General features: G+C 34.2%; 1 long non-coding RNA gene across 2 annotated transcripts in view; it reads left to right on the top strand.

Annotated features, from left to right (window-relative positions):
* The window catches only part of LOC111088127, a 41517-nt gene that overhangs the window by 5775 nt on the left and 11172 nt on the right, over positions 1-24570 (top strand). For both annotated transcript variants that reach the window (XR_002612724.1, XR_002612725.1), the window contains exon 3: positions 13925-14180. This is a non-coding gene — a long non-coding RNA (uncharacterized LOC111088127). The remainder of the gene's footprint in view (positions 1-13924; positions 14181-24570) is intronic.

The raw sequence follows: 24570 nt of genomic DNA, 5'->3' as shown, positions 1-24570 counted from the left end.
TTTATTCAGTCCCTAAGGTTTTTTTTCAAGAAGCAGAAGATTGTATGATAGTATTTCAACCACACTCTGTTTACCATTTGAAATAGTAATATATTCTCTTTTGCTGCTATGGAAACGAATTAAGAATGTAGCGACAAGAAATATTATAAGTCTATTACTATTGTTGTATAAAAAAACAATTATTGTTGAAACTGATACAGTTTAATTAATATAACATTAACAAACTTCCATAGGGAAGTGGCAACTAAGTTATAATGTAAGAATTGTATCTATAGCAACAGATATATGGTATTCTAAGGATGAGCCAATCACACAGATACCTTATCTTTGCGACAATGAAAAGTTTGTGAGAAGATGAACAAAAACAGACATTTCATTAAACTGAAGACAAAATAATGAATGACAAACTGGCTAATCTTTCATAAGTGAATACATTGTTTAACTAAAATTAAACATATTTATTAAATGAAAATAAAATCTACGTGCAATAAACTGTAAGTTGAGCTGTTGATAAAGAATGAGTATCCTTGAAGAATCTTGTTATAATTCCCATGTTTGAATTTTAGCACACAACTTTTATCAAATGTCCTCTTTTTCCGAACTTTAATTTAAAAAAGAAAATTTTAAATAATACGATATGAAGTGTACACTGTAGGAGATTAAAAATGTGATATTTGTATACTATAGACAAACTATAGTTAAAACACCTAGCCAAATCAAGCACTTTCGAACGTTACACTTTTACTAAACAAATATCCTACATTTCACCTAAATGAAGGATCTCACACCTTATGTAAGTGCCAGTGGCACAAGCTTGAAAGTAATGATTATACCGTTCACTTGAAGCATCGTGTGATTTGATGCTTCACAAGTATTTACGTTGTCACTAACCTTTATTTACATGTAAAAAGAAACACAGTTAACACAGTTACACTCAACTGTAGACACTGAACTGTAGTTTTATCTGTAAATTGATCAATAACTTTATTTCCACAAGATCTCTTTCCGTTTATTTATCATTTTGATGACCAATTTGAACTGTTGTTAATCCAGTGCTCAGTGCGAAACAGGAAACTACACATGTGACTGTGTATTCTGATACAACATAGTCCAGGTTGTAAGTAGGAGACATAATGTTGTAAGTAGGTAACATGTGGTTGTAAGTATGGGACGTATTGTTATAAGTAGGTAATACGTGGTTGTAAGTATGAGACATGGTTCTGAGTAGGGCACAAATTACTTACAATCACGTGTTACCTACTTACAACAATATGTCTCCTACTTACAACCTGAGACATAGTTCTAAGAATGGCACAAATGGTTGTAAGTAGGAGACATATTGTTGTAAGTAGGTAACACGTGGTTGTAAGTATGAGACATGGTTCTAAGAATGGCACAAATGGTTGTAAGTAGGAGACATATTATTTCTCGATCGGTACATTACTGTTGTTGATCTGTTTGCGCAATGTATGACAATGCAAGGCAATGTTCCTGTAGGTGGAACAGCTATTATCTACTAAAGAACTAAAAAAACTGAAAATGATAAAATAATGGTTTTCTGGGCTACGTATTTGTGCAAAAACTGCATAAAATAGACTACATGAAAATTTTAAAACGTTCCTTCATTGACATAAGAAGGTAAAAAATGTATGGTATGCCTGCATTCCACGTTTCTCATTCCGCCTCTGTTTCAAGCTTGTCCTCAAGCTGACAATTAAATTTAACTTTAAACCAATTGACTTCAAACTCATGAAATGGTGTTAACACAAAGTGTGATAACTTTTCCTCTCGCCCCCCAGTAGTACAGCGTTATGTCTGCGGACTTACGAAGCTAGAGTCCGGGTTTCGATACCCGTGGCGGGCAGAGCACAGATAGCCCATTGTATAGCGTTGTGCTTAACTTCAAACAAACAAACAAACTTTTCCTCATTCCTACAATACCCTGGTGGGTCAGCGGTAAGTTTAAGGACTTACAATCCTAAAAGTCAGGATTCATTTCCACACAGTGGACACAACGGGTAACCCAATATATATGTTTGTGCTAAAACAAACAAATTAATTTAATAAATAATCAAAACCAACCTTTCATATTTACACAATTTTAAAAATTTAATTGAAGCCGTCAACAGCTTCCACTTTAAAAAGCCACTCTACATGTACAATATTTCGACGTCAACTCTACGTCGTCTTCAGGGGTTCAAGGCATTGACGGCTTCAATAAAGTTTTTTTAAATTGTGTAAGTGTGAAAGGTTAGTTTGATTATTTATTAAATTTTAGACCCTACACAAGGGCTAATCATTCACATTTATACAAATAAATGTTCCTATGAACAATTTGCTTGCTATATGGATAAGAAAATCCTTTAACAAAGAACAACACTCAAATAGAACAAAAACCCTTGAAGTACAATTCCAGATACAAAATAATGTGTGATGGAATTAATGTAAAAAAATCACTGGAAATAATCAATAATTAATAACTTAAACACACAAAAATTACTTTATCAAGATTTTTAAGATTTCCTTTAACTTAGAAGAACGTTGTATATAAAAAATAAATACACAAAATAATCCTTAAATATACAATGGAAGTATACACACACGTATATGAAATACTTTTTTACAAAGATATGTGCTCAATACTGAAAATTCACGAAAATTTTTTTTTTAACAAAGATTACCTGCCCTCTTCAGAGGAGGTAGTTTAACAAACTACACATACAATGGATGAACAAAATGAAAAAAGGATTAAACAAAATAAACCTTCAAAAATGTTTATGTACTTCCTCTATTAAAAATTTAATACATATTTTGTAATGTATGTGACAGATAATTATTTATAAACACTTAATCAGTGATATAAAAGTAATGTATAATACAAGATGAAATTTCAAGGAGTAGCAGTAAGTGGCTTGAAGGCTTAGATCCTGCAGTTTTGAAAGAGTGGTCTTTGACGAATGTACTGCTTACTTAACTTTGACATCCTCAAACCCTTGGGGCTATACATCCTCTGGAGATCGCAGGACCAACCCGATGACAACAACAGCAAACTTTCCCATGTCTGATGCATTGGCCAGCAATAAAATTTCATCAGTAGGCCCAACCACAGCGAAAGTCATTCTGTCTCCTAGATTCCAAGGATTAAAAACCACTGAAAATGAAAGTCCTTGGCATCCCGGAGTTACTCAGAATCCATAGCTAAAAGAAAGGCTTCATTAAAATGGTCTCACAACAAAAACAGGCAAGATTACCTTGCTTTCTGAGCTATCAGATGAGTTTCAAACCTTTAGCTATCATCGTTGGATAGGCAATCTTTTTATATACTATCCACTACACCCTCTCATTCCAGCTATCATGGCTCCTGCTGACCTAGTAGTTACTATACAGTGTAGTAAATACACAGTATTTTATGACATCACTTGGCAGCTTGAAAGAAAAAGGTTATAAAGCCCTTTAAAACTTCTGTTTCTCGACCAAACACTATCATAACTATTGTGATCAATCAGTTTTATCCAAATTGATCAGAAGGTTAACATAAGTAGCCAGGCTAAATGTGAGATCTGTCTTTAATCTCTAACTCCAGCAGTTCCTCATCAGGCTCATCTTAAACAACCAGATAAGTAATTTCAATTCTCTTTTCCTCTTCAGATGAATAAGAAGGACTTGAGATAGCATCCTCCTCTGACTAGTCACTTTCAACCTCAGGCTTACGGTCCAGCTAGTGTACAACAGTTTATCTGGGATGTATAGAAGCAGCTTATCAATGTATTTCACACATTTACATGCGCCTTCGAATTTACTGTAACACATACATTTCCTGGACCGATCTACCAGCTTATAAGGTACACACCAGTCCAACCAATTTTAAATTGCTTTCATGCTACTGGAATGTACCACAACCAGATTCCGTCTCTACACTGGTACTTCCTTTCCTTTACTGTCTTGTTGTAACACTTCTGTCTTTGACTGGCCTTTCTCAGGTATTTTTGGGCAAACTTGTCCACAATAACTATTGTAGATCTTAAACACTTCAATTATTCCTGTGGACATTGTGGGATGTCTACTCGTGGGAGAGAACAATACATCATGTCAACAGGTGTTGCATTTCTTACTTAATTATGAGCATATTTTACAACTAGCCCATGTATCTCTATTCAGTTGTTCTGTATCCCATCATCATATATTGTGTTGTAAGTTTCCATCCCAGTCAGTTTGGCCAGTATAAACAGACTTGACAAGAATCCACCTATTAGTCTGTATTACAAGTTTTTCCAACCAATCAGACTGGGAGTTATAAGGTGAGATGCCTCTCCCACACCTAACGCCTTATACTTTACTTACAGAACAATTAGCTGTTGGAATTAGCTTTCTAATTCATGTGAATCCTTTTCAGTTCTCCAAACCATGTTATCCTGTGTTCCACCAACACATTAGTGATGGACTGTGCATGCCAATGTATCGAACAATGGATAAGCCTTGGCCCACTTCATGAAGTAGTTGATGGCAATGAGTATGTACTGATGACCTCTGGGAGTAGACCCTCAGTATCCATGGCTATTTCTTTAAAGGAGATCCAGTAATTCTCTATTGGGATTTACTCTATCACAGTCTTTCTTTCTCTGGGCAGCACACATCATACTGTATTCACAGCAACACCAACCATCTCGACAATGTGGCCAGAAGTACTGCTGCCCAATTTTAACACATAAGAGTGTAATATGTAGGTGCTCTTCCGTCTTTGTGTCATGCAAAGTCTGGAGAATTTCTTGCCATAGAGCTCTGGAGACCACTAGCTCCAGCATAGTTGACAAACTATGGCTCAACGGTTTATAACGATGGTACAGCACAAGTACTGCAGTTGTAACTGGCCATACAAATACTACAGGTTGCATGCATCCAAGCTATGCTCCTCTAATAGTGATAATAGTTTTATCTTGCTGCACAGCAACGAGCCCCAATGCTAGGAGAGATCCTTCAGTTGATCTTTCTGTAGCTACAGATAGGCTAATCATAGCATCCATCCACTAACAGAATCTCCTAATACATAATGTGATTTTCCTATGACAGAAATGGCTATGATATCAACTCCCACACGAATTAAACTAAATTATCAACAGTTTAGACAGACATTTGGTTGAGTAATAAATTAATGAAAGGGATTGGTGATTCTTATTTTCCAAGCTATCAAGTAATGTCCTCCATTGTGAGATGGTTAAGAAATCAAAGACTGAAAGGGATTGGTGATTCTTATTTTCCAAGCTATCAAGTAATGTCCTCCATTGTGAGATGGTTAAGAAATCAAAGACTGAAAGAAATTAAGATCACTTGTTTTCTGAGTTACCAAATAGTATTGTCCAACAAAATGTATAGTACTGTATTTTTGGCTACCTTATATTATTATAAGTTAGGACAGCATAAGTGAGAAGACGTAATATCTAGTCCACCAACACTTTGTACAACTGAAGATAGTTGCTACAGGTTAAAAATATCGGGTGAAATTGCGTTACAGTATTTGCTTTCTGAGCTATTGAGTTTGTTTGTAAAGCTGCACAATGGGCTATCTGCGCTCTGAACACCTTGGGTATCGAAACCCGGTTTATAGTGTTGTAAGTCCGCAGATATACCGCTGTGCCACAGGGGGCGAGCTATTGAGCAGAATGTCATTTATAAATATCTGCTGGATAACAAGTGATAGCTTCTAAACCCTCCATTAGTTGCATGAGGTGTTTACGAACCCCACGTATGTTTGTTAACATCGTCACCAAGAGATGATAACACTGAGGCAGATATTGTTCACAGTACCTTCTCCAAATCCTAATAGAGTGAACTCATAGTTCCTCCTATTTCTACCTTAGCAACGGTGAGAGCAACACGTGTTTTGTTCTTCAACTGGTGTGCAACCCCCCCCCCCCATGGTACTAAATCAACGTGTGTTTCTGGGAAAGCCTATATCTTTATTCCTTTGTTATTCTTGAATAAATTAGCGCTTTTAGAACTGACTTATACGGGATATGAAGGAATTTCTAGGCCTCAGTAATGTTTTTTTAATGAAATTTCAAGTTAATAATGTTTTTTATTGAAGATGGACAGCGACACTGAAAGGAAGAAGATTAGGCATTTTCATTGATGTTGATAAACTAATGATGTTTTTTGTTAAAAATAACTCTTTAGAATTTGTTTAGTTAAAAACATATTCACTTTATTTTTGTAATGATGCATTTTATATGATAAATAAAGTAAGAACGAATTTTTTGTAATAACTTCATTATTTCTCTATTAACATTACCTATACTTTAAAAATTAAGCCAAATGTCATGGAATCGGTCACAAAATACTTTACTTACAAATACACATAAACATATTTTAGTTATGATAATAAATCGTATTTATTATATATTTTTTTCTCGATGGGGTGCAACCCAATCCCGTATGTTGTCTGGCAAATCGATGGTACTAACTTAGAGTTAATCATCATAAGTTAAGGTGGTTTGTTTATTATGAAATTAATAGGACCAAACGGGTTTAGCAAACCTGACTTTACGATATATTCAGTTCAGATATCCCTAGGACACTCGGTGATAGTTAATCGATTACCATAAGGTAGGATGTTCATGTGGATGAAAAATCAATGAGTGAAAGGGAATTACAACCATTCCTTTCTGAGCTAGTGAGTGGTTTCTTAAAGTGAAACATCACCCATCATTTCAAGAGAATCACTTGCTTGACCTGACTAAGCGGAGATGTTCTGCATGATATACAACATGGTCCTCACTGGATCCTCTTCAGTACACTTCATTGTATGTATATTCTTTCTCTATGTGCAGTGAAGGAGCTGTGTTTTCTCCCAAGGTATACTGAAATGTATACTGCAGTAACAACACAAATATGTATTATTTCTTTATGTGTAGTGAAGGATCTGTGTTTTCTACCAAAGTATACTGAAGTGTATACTGCAGTAACAACACAAATATGTATTATTTCTCTATGTGCAGTGAAGGAGCTGTGTTTTCTCCCAAAGTATACTGAAATGTATACTGCAGTAACAACACAAATATGTATTATTTCTTTATGTGTAGTGAAGGAGCTGTGTTTTCTACCAAAGTATATTGAAATGTATACTGCAGTTACAACACAAATATGTATTATTTCTTTATGTGTAGTGAAGGATCTGTGTTTCTACCAAAGTATATTGAAATGTATACTGCAGTAACAACACAAATATGTATTATTTCTTTATGTGCAGTGAAGGAGCTGTGTTTTCTACCAAAGTATATTGAGATGCATACTGCAGTTACAACACAAATATGTATTCTTTCTCTATGTGCAGTGAAAGAGCTGTGTTTTCTCCCAAAATATATTGAAATGTATAGTGCAGTAACTACATAAATATTGTTGCGTTTCCGTTCGTTCGTTAATTAATTTTCCGTAAATTCGTTTCGACGAAACTTTAGCGACACAAGTCCTTTTATAAATAAAAGTGGTTTATTCTTTCCGAATACAACTTTACCGATACACTTAATTTCAACAGTCGCTCTATAACAAACGCTATAATTCTTAAAGAACGTCTCACGTGCTCGTGCTCTAAAATACTCAGTTCAATTACACATTGTTTCGTCACGTTGTGACCGTCTTATATATACCAGGCTACCCCCAATCTAGTAGTCTCCCGACAATTCACGAAGGAACAGGATATTTCTAGAAGGAGGTGGCGTGATACTTGTCACGTGACCTCACTGATGCAACAATATGTATTATTTCGGATGAGAATTGTAGCTGAAATGTCTTCATTTAGCTTAATTCTCTCATTAATTATTTATTTCATGAACCCTGAAAACAAAAACCTGTGAGTTTCACGGCTTGTAGATTACAGCACATTAATGGACCACTGTTGTTGAAAAGATGCTCGGTGAAAGGAAACCTGAGATGGCTACTAAAGTCCGTTGTGGTTGTTCCAGAGGAACTCTTTTTATAAGCTACTTGTGTACATGACAATGTATTATGGAGATATATGTATATAAAAATGTACGTGTGTGGTTTGCTCACATGTGCATCAATATTACACTATACATGAATATATCAGTTAAACAGAACACAACTGCTAAGCAACATACAAATTGAAATAAAGACTTTGTATCATGAAGTTAACCATGGTCACTGACCTGAAAAGTATTACTGAAAGTTTGTTTGTTTTTTGAATTTCGCGCAAAGCTACACGAGGGCTATCTGCGCTAGCCGTCCCTAATTTAGCAGTGTAAGACTAGAGGGAAGGCAGCTAGTCATCACCACCCACTGCCAACTCTTGGGCTACTCTTTTACCAACGAATAGTGGGATTGACCGTCACATTATAACGCCCCCACGGCTGAAAGGGCGAGCATGTTTGGTGGTATGCGGATTCGAACCCGCGACCCTCAGATTGTGAGTTGAGCGCCTTATCCACCTGGCCAGGCCGGGCCCTTTTCTGAAAGATAAAATGCTCCTGTTATTTTTATTAATTATAGTGAGCGAATGTTTCAATTTTGACCTCAAAATATCGATGGAAGGAGGAGTAATGAGGAAATTCATACTATGTTAAACAATGTTGTTTTTCGCTAACAATAGTGCAAAATATTTTGATTGGATTAAATCAAAATATTTATGAGCAGATGAAATTATCAATAGTATAAGAAATTCACAGAAAGTAGTTTTGATATCATATCAAGTGTAAATTTGGTGTACCCTGTGTTTTATTTGGCAGAGTCATGCAAATAGAAAAAATCCCGAGGGAGAGATTATGTGTGTGTGTGTGTGTTAATTGATTCTCCAAGTCAAAAGTTAGGGATTAGTGTCCATTAACGTGGGTCAGCTCATGTTTATGCAGTATCGGCCTTCATTATGCTCTCTTCTGGAACCTGAGGCTCTGTAACAATTAAACAGCACTGGAAGGAATGGGATTGAGCTAGAGGGTAAGCTATGTTAACTCTTGCCACAGGAATGGTCACAGTAGGCAGTACAGCTATGTATACTAGTCAAGCAGATGCCCAATGAGGTCTAATGGCCCAAGCCATCCACAGTGTTCAAGATAGATGTTATAGAGGTGACGTAAAGCATGAAAGGGAAGTGACTAGTAGGTACTATATATAATTATTCTATTTTATTTTAACCAATGCCCATCTTGAGTTGGTTTTAGTAAAATTATTAAAACCAACTAATTCCGTTAAGCGTTTTGCTTTTATTATATGCCATTTGTGAAAGGGTTTATCTTTGTGTAGAACTATTATCACTGTTACAGGATGTTTTACAGGTGTGGCTATTAAATTATAGTCATGTTTCTATATTAAAAGGTTTCAATTGTGATTATTGCACATATCTTTATTAAAATGTACTTTCTTTTATGATGTAGAGTAATACATTCTGCTTTCATTCCTTTTACTTTTGTATTATTGTCATTAAGTGTATGATAGATTCTTCCTTGTATTATGTGTAAGTGTACGTTTGAGTTATAAAGAATTTCTGTTCTCTTGTCTGTTTAAGTTTATGTGTATAATATTTTCTGTAATGTGCTTGAAAAATTAGTTATCCGAAGGGTTTAGTTATATTTTTCTTTACCTATGCAATGTATTATTTCAATTCGCAAATGTTGTATCAATATTTAAGTATAGTTATGCGTTGATGGAGAAGTAATGTTTTCTATAATTATGAATTTACTATGTTTATCTTCACGACATTTGGCAAGCTTTTAGTAATTTAAAAATATATTGTACACGAAAGTTGGAATTTTTAAGAAAGTATTTCTACTACAGATTTGTCTGTGAATTTCCAAAACCTTTACTGAGTCAATCTGGGTTAAAAGTGATTTTAATGCTACTGTTATAATGTTTTTCTTTTAAACTATTTGGTGAAAATAGATCAAGGTTCAACAAAAGAACAAAGCTACAAAACTGATATCAGTAATAGTATTATTTTGGTGAAAACAAAATAGATATAACTTCTTTCAATTTCAACAAATTTACATTGAAACTAGATCCACAAGTGACATTGAAACATTATTGCAGTTGTTGAAATTGTTAAAAGAAAGTCAAAAAGAATGAAAAAAAAATAAAGGAAGACCAAAGAAAACAAGACAGAACATTCAAAGAAGAACGAGAAGGAGGTAGAAAATTAAAATAATTCAAAGAAGAACTTGAAAGTACGAGGTAAGAGACACGAATTTACAAGAAGATTTAAATGAAAGAGACATACTATTTAAGTAAGAATTAAAGTAAAAAATAAATGATTGAAGACAAGATTGATGAAGCTATTAGAGATATACAATTGGAGAGATTACAAAAATAAAACAGAAGAAGTGCAGAAAGACTGTTATGAAGTAATCAAAGGAGTTAAAAAAGATAAGTAACCGAATAAAACATTTGGAAAATGAATTGGTGAATCCAAAAGCTAAACCAACCAAAAGTCTTTCTGCATCCAGCTAAAGCACAATCTACTATAAGATATGGAATAGGAGAACTTATTTGGTCTACACCTATTACCACTACTGCTCCATCATCTGTTACTGCAGGATCTTTCTGAACTACTCCAGCCATTACACTGCCAAATCAAGAACAAGAAGTTAGCTGGCAAGATATATATCAATAAATCACTCTATTATGATGGAATTGTGTTATAAGAGTAATATCGGGCTTAGTTCAAAATGATTTCAAGAGTGAAAGGGTAGAATAGTCAACAATAAGCTACTCATTTTGCTACCCATTTGAAAGGACCACCTTTGACAACACTAAGTAGCCTTCCTGCTGTGGCCCATAACAATTATATAGCAATGGTAACTGCCTTATCCAACAGGGTTGGAGTGACACACCAGAAGGAAGTATCTAAAAACTAAAGACTGACTCTATCCAGAATTGACCAACACCAAAGTACCTGTGTGAGATAAGAGGATTTCTTGGACTTTGCTCTTACTATTGTCATTTTGTAAAATCAATCTCTGACATAGCTAATCCTCTACACGAATTATATGAAAAGCCAAGTTAGTTTTATTTGACTGCTGATTTTGAACAATCACCAAACAAACTAAAGAAAGATCTTACCACTACTCCTATAGGAGCAAACCCAACTCTGGAAGATCCACTCATTTTAGTTACAGATGCCAGTGATTCTGTCACAAGTACAACATAGAAAAGAACATGTGATTGCTTACTATAGCAAGGCAAATATTACTGCATCATCTTCACAATCTTTCAATGGTTGGACATTTAGGTGCTAGAAAGCTATTGGAGTGAGTAAGAGAATACTTCTATTGGGTTGGAATCCCGACAACTGTAGAAAACTTAGATAAAACATGAGAACTCTGCAGTGAGCTAAAGGTTTCATAAAAAATAGCATCTGAAGCTACAGTAGTATTATGCTACAGTACTACATGAGAAAGTTGCTGTCGATATTCTTGGTCCTCTGTCATAAAGTAATTATGGGAAAAATACATCATGGTTATGATGAACTATTTCACGAAATGGTCAGAAGTATAAGCTGTTCCTAATCAGGAAGCGGAAACTCTTGCAATAATTTTTGTGCCTATGGATCTTCACTAACATAGGTATGGAACTTTGAATCAGTTTTGTTTGTGGAAATGTGTCAGGCCCTTGATATCAAAATGACCAGGACAACAGCCCATCATCTATACTTTGTTGACATGGTAGAGAGGTGCAACTGCACACTGCTAACTCAATTATCCATTTATATAGATGAACATCAAAAAACATGGGATCAAGATCTTCCACTGTTATTAGCAAGCTGATGTACTGTAGCATTACATGAAGTTATAGGCAACACACCATCATAACTGATATGTGGAAGAGAACCTAGATTCATATTGGACCTTCTGTACTTTAATCCAAAGAAAAGTCACACAGAAGAGTCTTATAAAGAATATGTAGAGGATTAAGGAACACCATCAATGTCACACATTACTTTATCCGAGAAAGATTTAAATCAGCTAGTGGTAACATGAAAAGTTAATGATGCTAACCCTCTCACAACAAGTAGTTCAATATTCGCGTCAAAACTAGTTAATAAATCAAATCTTAATATAAGTTTTAAGTTGATAATTTTAAAAGGAAGTATTCAAAAAATCCTCAATCTTCCCTACTGTGAGAACTGTGACATTTGTTCTCTAGGTCTTCCTCCTTCTCCTATTCTTTTACTGCCATTCTCAGAAGTTATGAATTTAATATAAACTTCTCATTACGATACATATATTACTAAGGCAATATCTAATTTTTCTAGCCTTCAACCTTATTTGTTTATGGAGTCGTAAACTAGTAAATCAGGTCTACTTGCCACACCCACCTGTCACATTCTCTTTTTCACAAAATGCCAATAATTCTCTGTTAGATTTTACACCATATCATTTATAACCAATAGAAAGGGAAAGTTTTAATCCATCTATTAAATGATATACAATGCTATTTTGTTCTCAATACAGAGTATTATTAAATTCGTCTTCAATTTGAAAATTAATCTTGTGGTGCTCAGGTTGAGCAGCTAAGGGAATTAATTTTAGTCTATCTTGTCTTAGTTAGAAAGCCAGTTAGATTATAATAGTTATAAGAGATTATGTGCTTTGTGCATGTTATTATTATTCTATGTTCTTAGGTGCATTATTTGAGTATATAAAAATTATTTAGGGTACTGTACCATCATTATAAAAAGTAGGCTTAAATTTCATTGGCAATGAATTGTTTGTTTGTTTCTTTGGAATTAAGCACAAAGCTACACAATGGGCTATCTGTGCTCTGCCCACCACGGGTATCGCAACCCGGTTTTTAGCATTGTAAGTCCGCAGTCATACCGCTGTGCTAGTGGGGGGGGGGGCTTGGCAACGAATAGCAAAAAACAAGAGATCAAACGTAAGTATATATTTTTTGTTTTTTATGTATAATGTTATTTATTGTTATAAAAGTAACTAAAATATAAAAATTAGAGATGTATTAGGTTAGATAATGAAAATGATTAATATTTCTTTGCAAAGTATGTTAATGAGCAGCTCGTGTGTTATGTCATTTAATAAGGTAATGTGAGCTACACTTTTGCTGGGTAATTTACAACTTGTGTGATAGGATTATTAGTCAAACATAGTTCAAAAGGGAGTAACACAATAAAATTAAATATAAACAGATGTAGACTGTTAGGAAACTTAAGCTATTTAGGATAAACGATTATCGTCTTTGTTTACAATCTGAAGTCATTCTAGAAAGAAAAAGGATTATTTACAATAATTTCATAATTTGTTATAGTGGTTATAAGGTCAGTCAAATTGATCCAGTGTGTATAATGTTAGGGTAGAGAAAATATAAATTTTAACAAAAAAAACAAAACATTCGATATTTATTTAGTAGTTTTTACAGGTTATGCAAATGAAAATTACAAATTTTCAAGTGAAAAAACTATTTTTAATCTTAACACTCGGAGCAGTCAACACCTTAACACAAATATATTCACAGACAAGTCTTTAGCAATTGTGGTTAATTCACTGAAAGTTTCCCAGATTTCGTGGATATGCAGAAAACATATACTATGGAAACTCTGATGATTACTTTGTAGTTTCAAGGTCGGTCACATCGACCAATTCCATATTTAATATTGATAAGACTGGGTTCATCAAAGTGACATGGAATAGCTATACAGTTCCCAATAAAAGAAAGAACGAACTACACTGTTAAGCAAGTACTGTGGATTTGTTTATTTGTTTTTGTTATTTTTGGTTACTTTGTTTAAGACCAAAGCCATCTTGGGCCATCTGCTGTGTCCACCAGGGGGAAACGTATTGTCACATTTGGGAAATGGTGCTAGAAAGGGTCATATATTGTACTGAAAAGAACCATGATATTGTTTACAGAATCCAGCAAGATGAGATATTTAAGTCAAAGTTTTTTTTACCATGATCATCTTTGGAAGTACGTTGATGAGAGAATGAACAACTGGAAAACTCCGCTGCAGAATTTTCAAGTGAAAAGTCAGCCAGCTGATAATCCCAGGATTCATGTCGAGACCGCTTCCAGAGGATCATTAAAAATAGAGCTACCTAAGAAGAACTCCCCAGTAACAATATAGCTAGTGACAACAAGGGACAAGAAACCATCCCATCGGTATACCATGAACCTCAGTAGAGAAAACCACCTAAAAGACTTTGTAAATGGAAGGGAGCAGTTTCGTAAGCTATTTTTTTATATTGTTTTAATCTAGATGTTAGCGAGAGGGCGCATAATGTCAAATTAATCCTAGAATACCAAGAATGTTAGGAAATATAGTGATCAAGAATAGCCAAGCAGTGAGTCAATCAGTTTAGCCCAGTGAAATATTTAGTTTCGTTGAAGTATTCGGATGAGTGTTAGTTATCTCATACATCCAGTTACTTGATCGATTAGCCATAAAATTGGACCAATAAGTTTATCTTTTACTTTAGTCATAAAACCATTAGTTATGTATATCCATTTTAACATCATTTGTAAAAGTATTTAGGCCTACAGGTCATAACAACATATAAGTGAAAACAGGTGTAGAAATGTTAAGTAAGAAATAAACTAATTAATTTGTTTTTGTTATGTTGAATAGATTTGGCTATATTTTCACCAAATAAGTAAAAATGTAATAATACTACAACACTAATAATATAAATACTTCTTTTCTTCCTCACAGTTTTCCTATTTAATTTACATAAACTATAGAACCTCTCTAAATGAATATCATTTAAAAAAATACATCTTTACTTTATTCACACCTAGTTTTACACCTGTACTTAGACCATCTCAGTGTATGCTAAAACTATTTGTCACAGTGGGATAGCTTTTTTTAAACAAACAATTGAGTTACAACATGCCACATTATGTGTGCATAGATGCCTTGATGTAAAATTTAGGGTATCACTAGAAATCTTTTTTTTATTTAAGTTTTCCTAACTAACCTAATAAGGTTTTAAATTAAATAAACAAATGATTACGTAGGTCTGGACTCAGGTTTTTTGCCATCGAATAAATGCCATGAGGGCCTTTAGAGATTCAATAAGAATTTATTAAATAATCTGTCTTTATAAAGTTAAGATACTGTTATGGATTAGTGAGTAACGCTAATATTTCATGACAAATTCAAATACAAAGCATGAATCCAAGAGACTGGGTGAACAAGTTATGTAAACGATGGTGGCATCGTCGGAATTGTGATAATTTATTATTCCGGAAAGAAGTTTAATTTGTTTGGAATTTTGCGCAAAGTTACACAAAGACTATCTGCGCTTTCGTCCCTAATTTAGTAGTCCATCATAATGTGATGGTCAGTCCTACTTTTCGTTGGTAAAAGAGTAGCCCAAGAGTTGGCGATGAGTGGTGTTGACTAGCAGCCTTCTCTCTAGTCTATCACTTCTAACTTAGGGAAATTAGCACAGATAGGACTCGAGTAGCTTAGCGCGAAATTCGAGAAACAAATCTTATGTGACTGTGACTTTGTGCGTGTGCGAAGAAGAGAAGCCCAAGTTTTTCGTCCAAATGTTTATTATTATAATAAGTAAGAGAAAGAGATTCGTAGAGGAAAGCAATCCAAACTACATATTTCTTGACTTAATGAATAATTTTATTTCAAGTTTCATTACCTCCAGGTGAATCTGGGGACTTACGATGCCACCCGCAGTGGGCAGCGCACAGCCCATTGTGTAGCTCTGTGCTTAACAAATAACAAACAATCAAGTTTTATTAAAAGGTTTGCCCACTCTTGCCTCTTGATGGACCAAAAAATAAGTTATAGTCCAAGTGTTAGAATATTTTTGACAAAAGCTTCCAGTTCGAAAATATTTGAAAAAGTTAACAACAGCTGTTTTCTGAATATTCAGTTCGTAATAGATGCACAATTGAAAATAGAAATTTACCAGTGAATTTTACTAATTTTCTCCTGAGATGTAATGCAAGGCGAATATAAAAGAAGTCGGAAGCTTGTGTAGCAGATCAGATTAAATCTTATATTTCCAAGTCGTATATACGATGAACAAAACACCCAGTCTCTGTCCTCTTTCTTTTTAAAGCTACATTTATTGTACTGTGTTCAAACAGCGATATAATTACCAGAACATACCATCTACATCATTAAGTTGACAAGTTGAATGTCAACTAGCTATTAAACACCAAAAGTTTCGTCCTCGCCGGTGGTTCAGAAGTAAGTCTGAGGGCTTATGACACTAACACTCAGAGCTCAACCTATGTAGTTTGCACAGCACAGGTAGCCCATTGTGCAGATTTGCGCTAATATAGACATACCCGATATATATATGTGTGTGTACACCCACACTGTCTGACCATCATTACATAAATGGATAAAAACCAAATTCATCAGATTATTGTATGATTTTTAGTTAGTCATCATTGTCCACAGTTTGTCCTACAAAAGTTACTGAAGATGTAATTTCCCGTTTACATCAGAGATATAACAATTTTTATAATGTCTGTCATACAATATGTTAGTTGAACCCTAAGAACTATTGAAATATTCTGTCAAGTGAGACACAGTTTGATTTCACGAGCATTTCATATGTCTGCCTTATAATGTTTCCTTCTGTATGTCACCAGTAGTTGTCAACTAAAGTTGTTCCTATTGGCAGATGTATTACCTTTTTATTATCATTGTTCGGATATTTTGATGACAGGTGCAATAGATCAAAGCAGTGGGTGAAAAAATTTCTTTGACACTGCCACTTGTTCTAGATGGACACTTTATCATGTCTAATTGAAAGACGAAGAGGTCTTTGCTCTAAAATATTGTCTGACAGACAAGATATTATATAACTATATGTTTATAATTATAGGGCTAGAGCAATAAGCTGACACAATACATGATTAGTTTGTTTTCTGTATACAAACACACGGAATGGCCTAAAAGTGTATGGAGTCCTGCTAAGATGGTCAGACAGCATATGCATGGCTGTGTACCAAACTATTACAAAACAAATTACAGTGCAAAGCGTTCTAGCAATACGCGCGCCAGGAGAATTATTCAACTTCACTGATAAAATAATAGGATACCAACAAGCAAAGTAATTTCAGTAACAATAAATATTTCTAAATTTTGAAATATATATATTTTTAATTTGATTTTTTAAAGTCACATTCATTATGAATTCACTCGAATACTTTAAATATATCACGTTTCACACTAATCAAAAATCAAAATTATGCATGCAACTACTAAAATTTGGGTTGGTTTTCAACAGTTTCCCCAAAGTTTATTTAAACAACTTCTAGATTTATAATTCTGATTACCATTTAGATTGAGCGAATTGAAGCAAGTAATATAACTTCCACACAATTCTGTTTTTTTCTTTTGTTTTGTATTTTTCGTCATTATATTTTTGCACGCTATTCAAACTACTATAGGAACTAACTAGGCGAGTTCTTCACCAACAGATATACGGAATTAATCCTCTAGCGTTTGTCAGTAAGATACTTTTGAATAATTCAAACAACCATCTACGCTTATGACGAAATCTAACCTTCCATTCAACATCTTTCGCACTTACGCACGCACATGTTGATAACAAACTTTGAAGCGGTCCACTTAGCAATCGATTACACCGCAAAACACTCTTCCACTAGTGTCGAGTGTAATTTAGCACCACGAACACTGCTGAATATAAGCTTCTGGACTGTTGACGGTGATGAAGTATTAGACACGCAAGAACGTTTTGTTGAGTATCAGTAACGTTTGAATTCCATGAATCATCAACACTCAGCTCTATTTCACTAACCATATTGTGCTATTTTAAAGCAACGTTTTCTATTGGATTTCGAGTAATGAATATCACGTTAATTGGCCCAGTCTTTTCATATTAGACAACTTCAAAAATTTATCATCTATTATCGATTGTTGCCTTTCAACACCAAAATAGATCAAACCCAGCACACAAAAAATAATAAAAATCTAAAAGCAAGAACAAATGGACAAAAAATAATAATTTAATTTACTGAGCCAATTTTAAATAAATATATTTTTACAGTGTGTTTTCTCATTCGGCAAATCATTTGGTAAAAATAAATGCCAACTCCAGTCTAATGAATTAGATTATTTCTATTATAAAATCTCTACTTCCTACAGTTGTTGACACAAGTTATAGGCCTTTCACAAATATAATATTCAATACAAACTCGGTAACTAAATTTAGGCCTAACTTCATAAATATAATATTCAATACAAACTCGGTAACTAAATTTAGGCCTAAATTCACAAATATAATATTCAATACAAACTCGGTAACTAAATTTAGGCCTAACTTCACAAATATAATATTCAATACAACCTCGGTAACTAAATTTAGGCCCAACTTCACAAATATAATTTCCAATATAAACTCGGTAACTAAATGTAGGCCTAACTTCAAATACAATTTTTCAATATAAACTGTGAGTCATATGCCTAGCTCAGCTACTTGGCTTTGATCAAATAATAGACACGTAACTCAATGCGCAACTGAATAACAGAATAGACGTGATAAATCTCGCTACTAACACTGACCTGAAAGACTCATTTATTACACGCTGAGCTCAATAGCTTATCATTAATTCATTTTCATGTTAACTCACTGCATACTTGTATTTATAAATAATATACCTAGATTTAGATCAGGGTTTCCCAAAGCGGTCGATATCGAGCTCTTGGGATCGATGAGTCTGTACAGGGGGTGAATAAAGACCTAGGGGTCAAAAATGCCTCCTAGGGTAAAGTTGGCCTAGACAACTAACCGCCCTACGCCTTTCCAAGGATGTACATCGTCGAAGTTAGATTTAACCATACCAATGGTTTTTTAAGTATCCAGAGACACGGGCTCTATGTTGAAGAACGTAGAGACTTGAGACTCAAACTCACAAACCTACTTCGCAATATTCATACGCTTGTTAAAGCCCATCAGGCCCATCTATATCATTAGAGAAAATTAAAACCTCATTCTTTTTAACATTTTATGTTTCATAACAATTGTAGTATGATGAATAAAAGTTGAATATATATTTAAGTTTCATTTATAATTTATATTCTAAGAATTTAGGGGTCGATGACAACTTTATAAGTTCGTCAAGGAGTTGAAAACTCAAAAAGGTTTGGAAAACCCTGATCTAGATATTAGTATATATAAGTTACTGGTTCTTATATTCATGCCATCTAGCTAGCATCTAAACTAATATAGTTTACAACATTGTTCCCTTCCTGGATTGTGAAGTATCTTGAACAATCCTGACATACAAATATAATAATAACTAAACTTAGTATTCCGAAAATTGTTTAATCTCGAAGTCTAAGTTCAAGGAAGGTCCAGTTCAATCTACACTTTAATCAACGTGTGTTAGTAGGTTATACTAGTTTCAGAGAATTACACTCCTGATAAGTAACTCGGAACATAAGTTAACTAAAGAGAGATAAGCAGGACCTATATCATAGTGAAAAGTATCCAACATACTGTTGGTGTGACCATTCTTTATAATCATTATGGAAAAAACCTATACATTGGATAGGTGAAATGAAGAAAAAGTATCATTGGCCACTATTAAGTTCTTCATATTATATAGCTGCACGATAGCAGGTATAATACATAAACGTAGAATTTCGAAAATTGTTTAATCTCAAAGTCTACGTTCAATCTATACTTTGATTATTCTATTACCTGCTTTAGTGTGTTTTTAACTCCTAAGTGTCCGGCCATTGGAAGGTTGTGAAGTCGGTGGAGTGTTTCAGAATGAAGAGACCATGAAAGTATCAGTTGTAGTTTTTGTTTATGTCTAGTGGTATCTTTTCATTTCTGACATAGCATGCCCTCTTGTAAGCATAATGAATCCCATTGTGCTCAATATATCTTTGTGTTTAGGTTTGTATGAAGCAATTGTTTGCCACGAGGGTTTTTCTGCACTTTTCTTGATCCATTGGATAACTGGTTTGAAACTCTATCATTTGCCTTAACACATTTTAATTTATTGTTGTACTACATTGGTTCTTCATCATCCATCACTTGTAAATGTCACATTTTGGATTATACTCTGTAATACTTTAAGTTAGTCGTCTTTATCATCTTCTTCCTTTTTTTCACACTTTTAGCATTTTCGTGGTTCTGTCCTGGGTGATTCATGACGCCGGTTGTACTCCTGGAGTTTTTGGAGTCATCCTGTTATCTGGCCTTCTGGATTGCAAAAGTTCACCAGTATTCAGTGATGCACGATTGGTCAGAAGTGCAAACGTTTGTCTAAATAGGCAATGATGGAAAGAGCTAAAAGCTCGAACATACTTAGTACATTTTTCTTAGATGTACAATACCATTATTCTGCAGACTTACTGTCTTATTATAGTAGGCAATCACATTTTCTGCACTGTGTTAAACTTGTGACAAAACTGATCTCACTGGAATATTCCTGGCATCTGTATTTAAAATGAGTAGGTACTTAAGGGTGTGAGTAGTGGTCAGTTCTTTCTTCAATTTGTTCAATACTTTTTTACAATCAGCAATCCAACAAAATTTGTTTGACTTTTCAAATAATTTGTGTAAAGGACAAGCTATGCCAGAGAATGATTTTGCAAAATACAATAGTAAGAGTTAATCCAAGAAAGCCTCTTACATAATACAGATTCTTTGATGTTGGTCAATTATGGAAAGAGAGAGTCAATCTTCAATGGGTCTTTAGACACTCCCTCTCTGCTGACTATATGTCACAGGAAACTAACCTGTTGCTGGAACAATTCTCATTTATGGGAATTCAACATAAGGTTATCTTTTTTCGACCAATCCAAAACGTTCCTTAGTCCATAATAAACATTATCCAAGGTCTTCCTAGTATGATTATTCCATCTAACTAGATTAGTCCGATGTTCCAGAGCCCACTTTATTAATCACTGAAATATAGCAGATGCCTTACATAATCCAAATAATAATATGATGAACTTTCAAAATCCATTTCCTGCAGTAAAGTCTGTCCTCTCTAATAGCTTTGCTGACTTGCATTTTCCAACATCCACTCTTATGATTTAATCTTGAAACCATTTTTATCTAGATAAAGCATCCAAAGTAGAGTAACTCATTGACTGTGGGTAGGAATCCTTCTTTGTGACTTCATTCATCTTCTGATAGTCCATGCAAAACCTTGTGGATCTATCCTTTATTCTTCACAAGTACAAAGGATGAAGCCCAGTTGTATCAACTTCTTGTTCTTTCATAAATTCTATCTTTTTGAAAGCCTACATATGTTTTTGAATTTGGAGTCATTTAGCTAACTGTTTATCATTATTATTATCAGGTATCAATCTGGTGAGATATTTGTTAAGCCTAAACCCTGATGCCCACTGGAAAAGGTGTTTGAAATTATGTGATCAAGTTATGTAATTTCTAGCATTGATCAGCCGTAAGACCTCTATAGCCCTGGTAATGTAAGTGAGGTCGTAAGTCTTCCTTATGTAAGGTTGTGGCATCAAACTTCCTTAGTAGGTTTCTTAAAAGTGACAAATTGTGATGTTCTTTGATGTGAAAGTACTGCTTACATTGCCTCACATCTTGCAATGCCCCATCCAGATTTGACTCACATTTTCTGGTTTGTTATGTTCACTGCCCTAATGATGGCATTTTTTTCTTCAAATCAATGAACATTCTTCCAATCATTAATCTATCAAGACATGCTGGAATGTTTGATTGTACTACACCTCATTTACAGTATGTGAATTTAATTATAATAACTCCTTTTAGGAGTATTTCTTTTGATTTGATACAGTGACTGTCCTCCATATTGTCAATGGAAGTTCAATTTCTAGCGTATTAGTAATCCTACAGAACACAGAGATTTTCTAGTCATAGACTGTGAAACTATTTGATGTTACCATAACATCACACCCATGTCTCCACATAAAGCCAATTCTTAATAAACATTTTACCTCGATGTCTTATCCGCACATCATGAGGAGTAGATATTCCTATTTTAAGGGTAATTAATCACTGTTTGTGGCAAACTCCCACCTTTCATAATCAAGTTGGATCAAGCTATTGTAGCTGTAGAATCATTGTTGATCAACATGCTGCAAGTTCTTACCTCATCTGGGGCAGCTAGGGTATTATCAGTTGAGCTTCACTTTATAAGTCCAGCTAATTCCTGTTCCCGATATTTGGTTAACCATTTTTTGTTATTTTAATATGGTTGTGCTACAATACTCATTTTTAAGATACTGTGTTTTTGACGTATGAACAGCTGTTGATTCCTCACAGTGTCAGCTGTAATGACTAAGTTTACCGTATCTTTAACAGTTCCCTTCTTCTGATATCGGTTGGGTGATGTTTTTATTACCTACATGCTTTTGTTGGATTTCTTTGCAATATGTCCTTTCTAGTTACAATTGTCTTGTGGTTTAATTTCTCCATTCTGTGCAACTAATTGTATAACTAATATTTTTAGTTCTTCAAGGCTATCATCATGGGTATTTGATGTTTCAATACTACTCACTTTGCATTTATCTGCGAATTTAATTAATTCAAGCTCCAATGTCAACTATAGAGCTTCCTTTTAAAATGTACCCCTACTTTGCTTCAATTTAATTCCCATATTCTCATCTGTTATGGCATCTAAAGTTTGTCATGTCAAAGAATCTATCATTTCATAAGAAGCATCCATGTATGATAATTGGGCAAGTCTTTCTAAGTCTTCCACAATTTCAGCTAAGGTATATTTTTTCATCCAATACTGTTCCAGAACTTTGCTCAGAATATATCTTTCTGGTGAGTCACTCAGAACCTATTGACTAAAGCATCTTGTATTGCTTGGTAGTTGTTATGGCTTTCAGCTAGAATGTTGCTTAATGTCATCAAAGCTGGTTTTTTTAATAGGGAGCAATAGCTTGTTGCTCACTATTCCACTCGCTCACTCTGAAAATTAAATTTGGACTGAGCATAGTATGCCTTCCATGGTACCTGTTCATCATAGCCAATTAGTTTTACAAGTAGGCAATCCTGTTGAATTGGCTAGCTACATTCTGGAACTATATTTGGTATTAAGGTGTTGTAAGATTACTCGTCCGTTAAGCAAAAATTAGATGTTTAATAGCTAAAAGCATCGTCTAAATTGTTTCTTGAAATTTCAGTATCCAGCCTGTTAACAAATAAAAAGAAAAACAGTTAGCAATGAAATTTAGTTCTAAATAAGACAAATGCTCAAGGTCCACAATTTCAAGAACTACATTTTTTGAATAATAAAAAGTAAATATCAGCAACAACTGTTTAAGAAAACTCAGTTATTATTTATTCACGGGAAATGTTTAGAATTTAACAGCATAAGTACTTTTCTACTAAATATGTCATTTTTATCAGATACTGTATTAGTGCATGTGTTGGTAGCTGAAAATCTAGGGATGTATAGTTTTGGGTTTGCTTTTACGTGATTGTCGACAGTTGTTTGGTTAGATTTATTGAAATCAGGAGATTCTAAATTACTAATAATTCGTAATAATTAACCTTCTCGGTTATCGCATTGGTTTTGTTATATCTAATGTAATGAAATATTATGTATTTTTTATTTGCTGTTAATGGCTTACAGCGTTAAGTTGCTCGTAAGTGCAAAGCTATACAATGACCTATCTGCGCTGTGCCCACCGCCGGCAATCAAGCCCTAACTTTTAGGTTACAACCCTAAGTTTATCGCTGAGTCACCGAGACACGATACGAGAAGAGGCTTTATACTTAACTCTGGCATCTGTTATGACCTGTCACATGATGCAGTTAGTTCAGTAATAATATAGTAACTGTTACCGTTGATATACTGTCAAAAGTCCCATTCTTCCTATAGGTGTGAAGTGGATGTATAATATAGCAAAAGTACCAATGTAGTGTGTTTAGGTAAACTTGGAGCCATGATATCATGATACATGCTACCTATAAAATTATCATCTTGTGGTAAAATATGCCAATAACAAAGTTATGGCATCTAAGGATATTACCCCCTCCTCCCAAAAAAGTTATTTTCCTTAAGGGTTTCGCATAAATGTATATACTTTTTAAAATAGAAAATATTTCGCTGTTTATACAAGCAAGTTATAAAATTATGCAAGTTTATTCACTTGAATGATGTTAATATCATGATATCATATCAGGTTCCCAACACCCTATGTTAGCAAATTTTCGGTATTCCACAACTACTTTATAACAGTAGGAAAAATCAGGACTATTGAAACTGCGTGTAAGATATGCATCACTTCTTGTTAAAACCTTTTTTTGGTCTAGATTTTTAAGTGTTCTGCATTGGAGTACTCATAGATAGAGCAGCTATCGCAGGCGTCCATCTGACCCGTGTTACAAAAGGTACATTTGTTAGATATACAAAATTAATAGCATTTGTGCTCAGGTTCCGTCTGAGAAGCACACCATTATTTTATGTATATGTATTTGTATTTATGGCAAAAATACTATGGCTATCTTATGCCGTCCCTAATTTTGAACTACTGCCCATAGAGAAGGTAGCCACCAATCATTCACGTTGAATTAATTGCCACTCTTGTAACGCACTCACAGCTTAAAGTATGGAAATATTTCATTGATCAACCAAAAAAAAACGTAC

This window comes from Limulus polyphemus, unplaced genomic scaffold (assembly GCF_000517525.1).
Source record: "Limulus polyphemus unplaced genomic scaffold, Limulus_polyphemus-2.1.2 Scaffold3172, whole genome shotgun sequence".
Lineage (NCBI taxonomy): Eukaryota > Metazoa > Arthropoda > Merostomata > Xiphosura > Limulidae > Limulus > Limulus polyphemus.
This window is presented reverse-complemented; position numbering and strand designations above follow the sequence as displayed.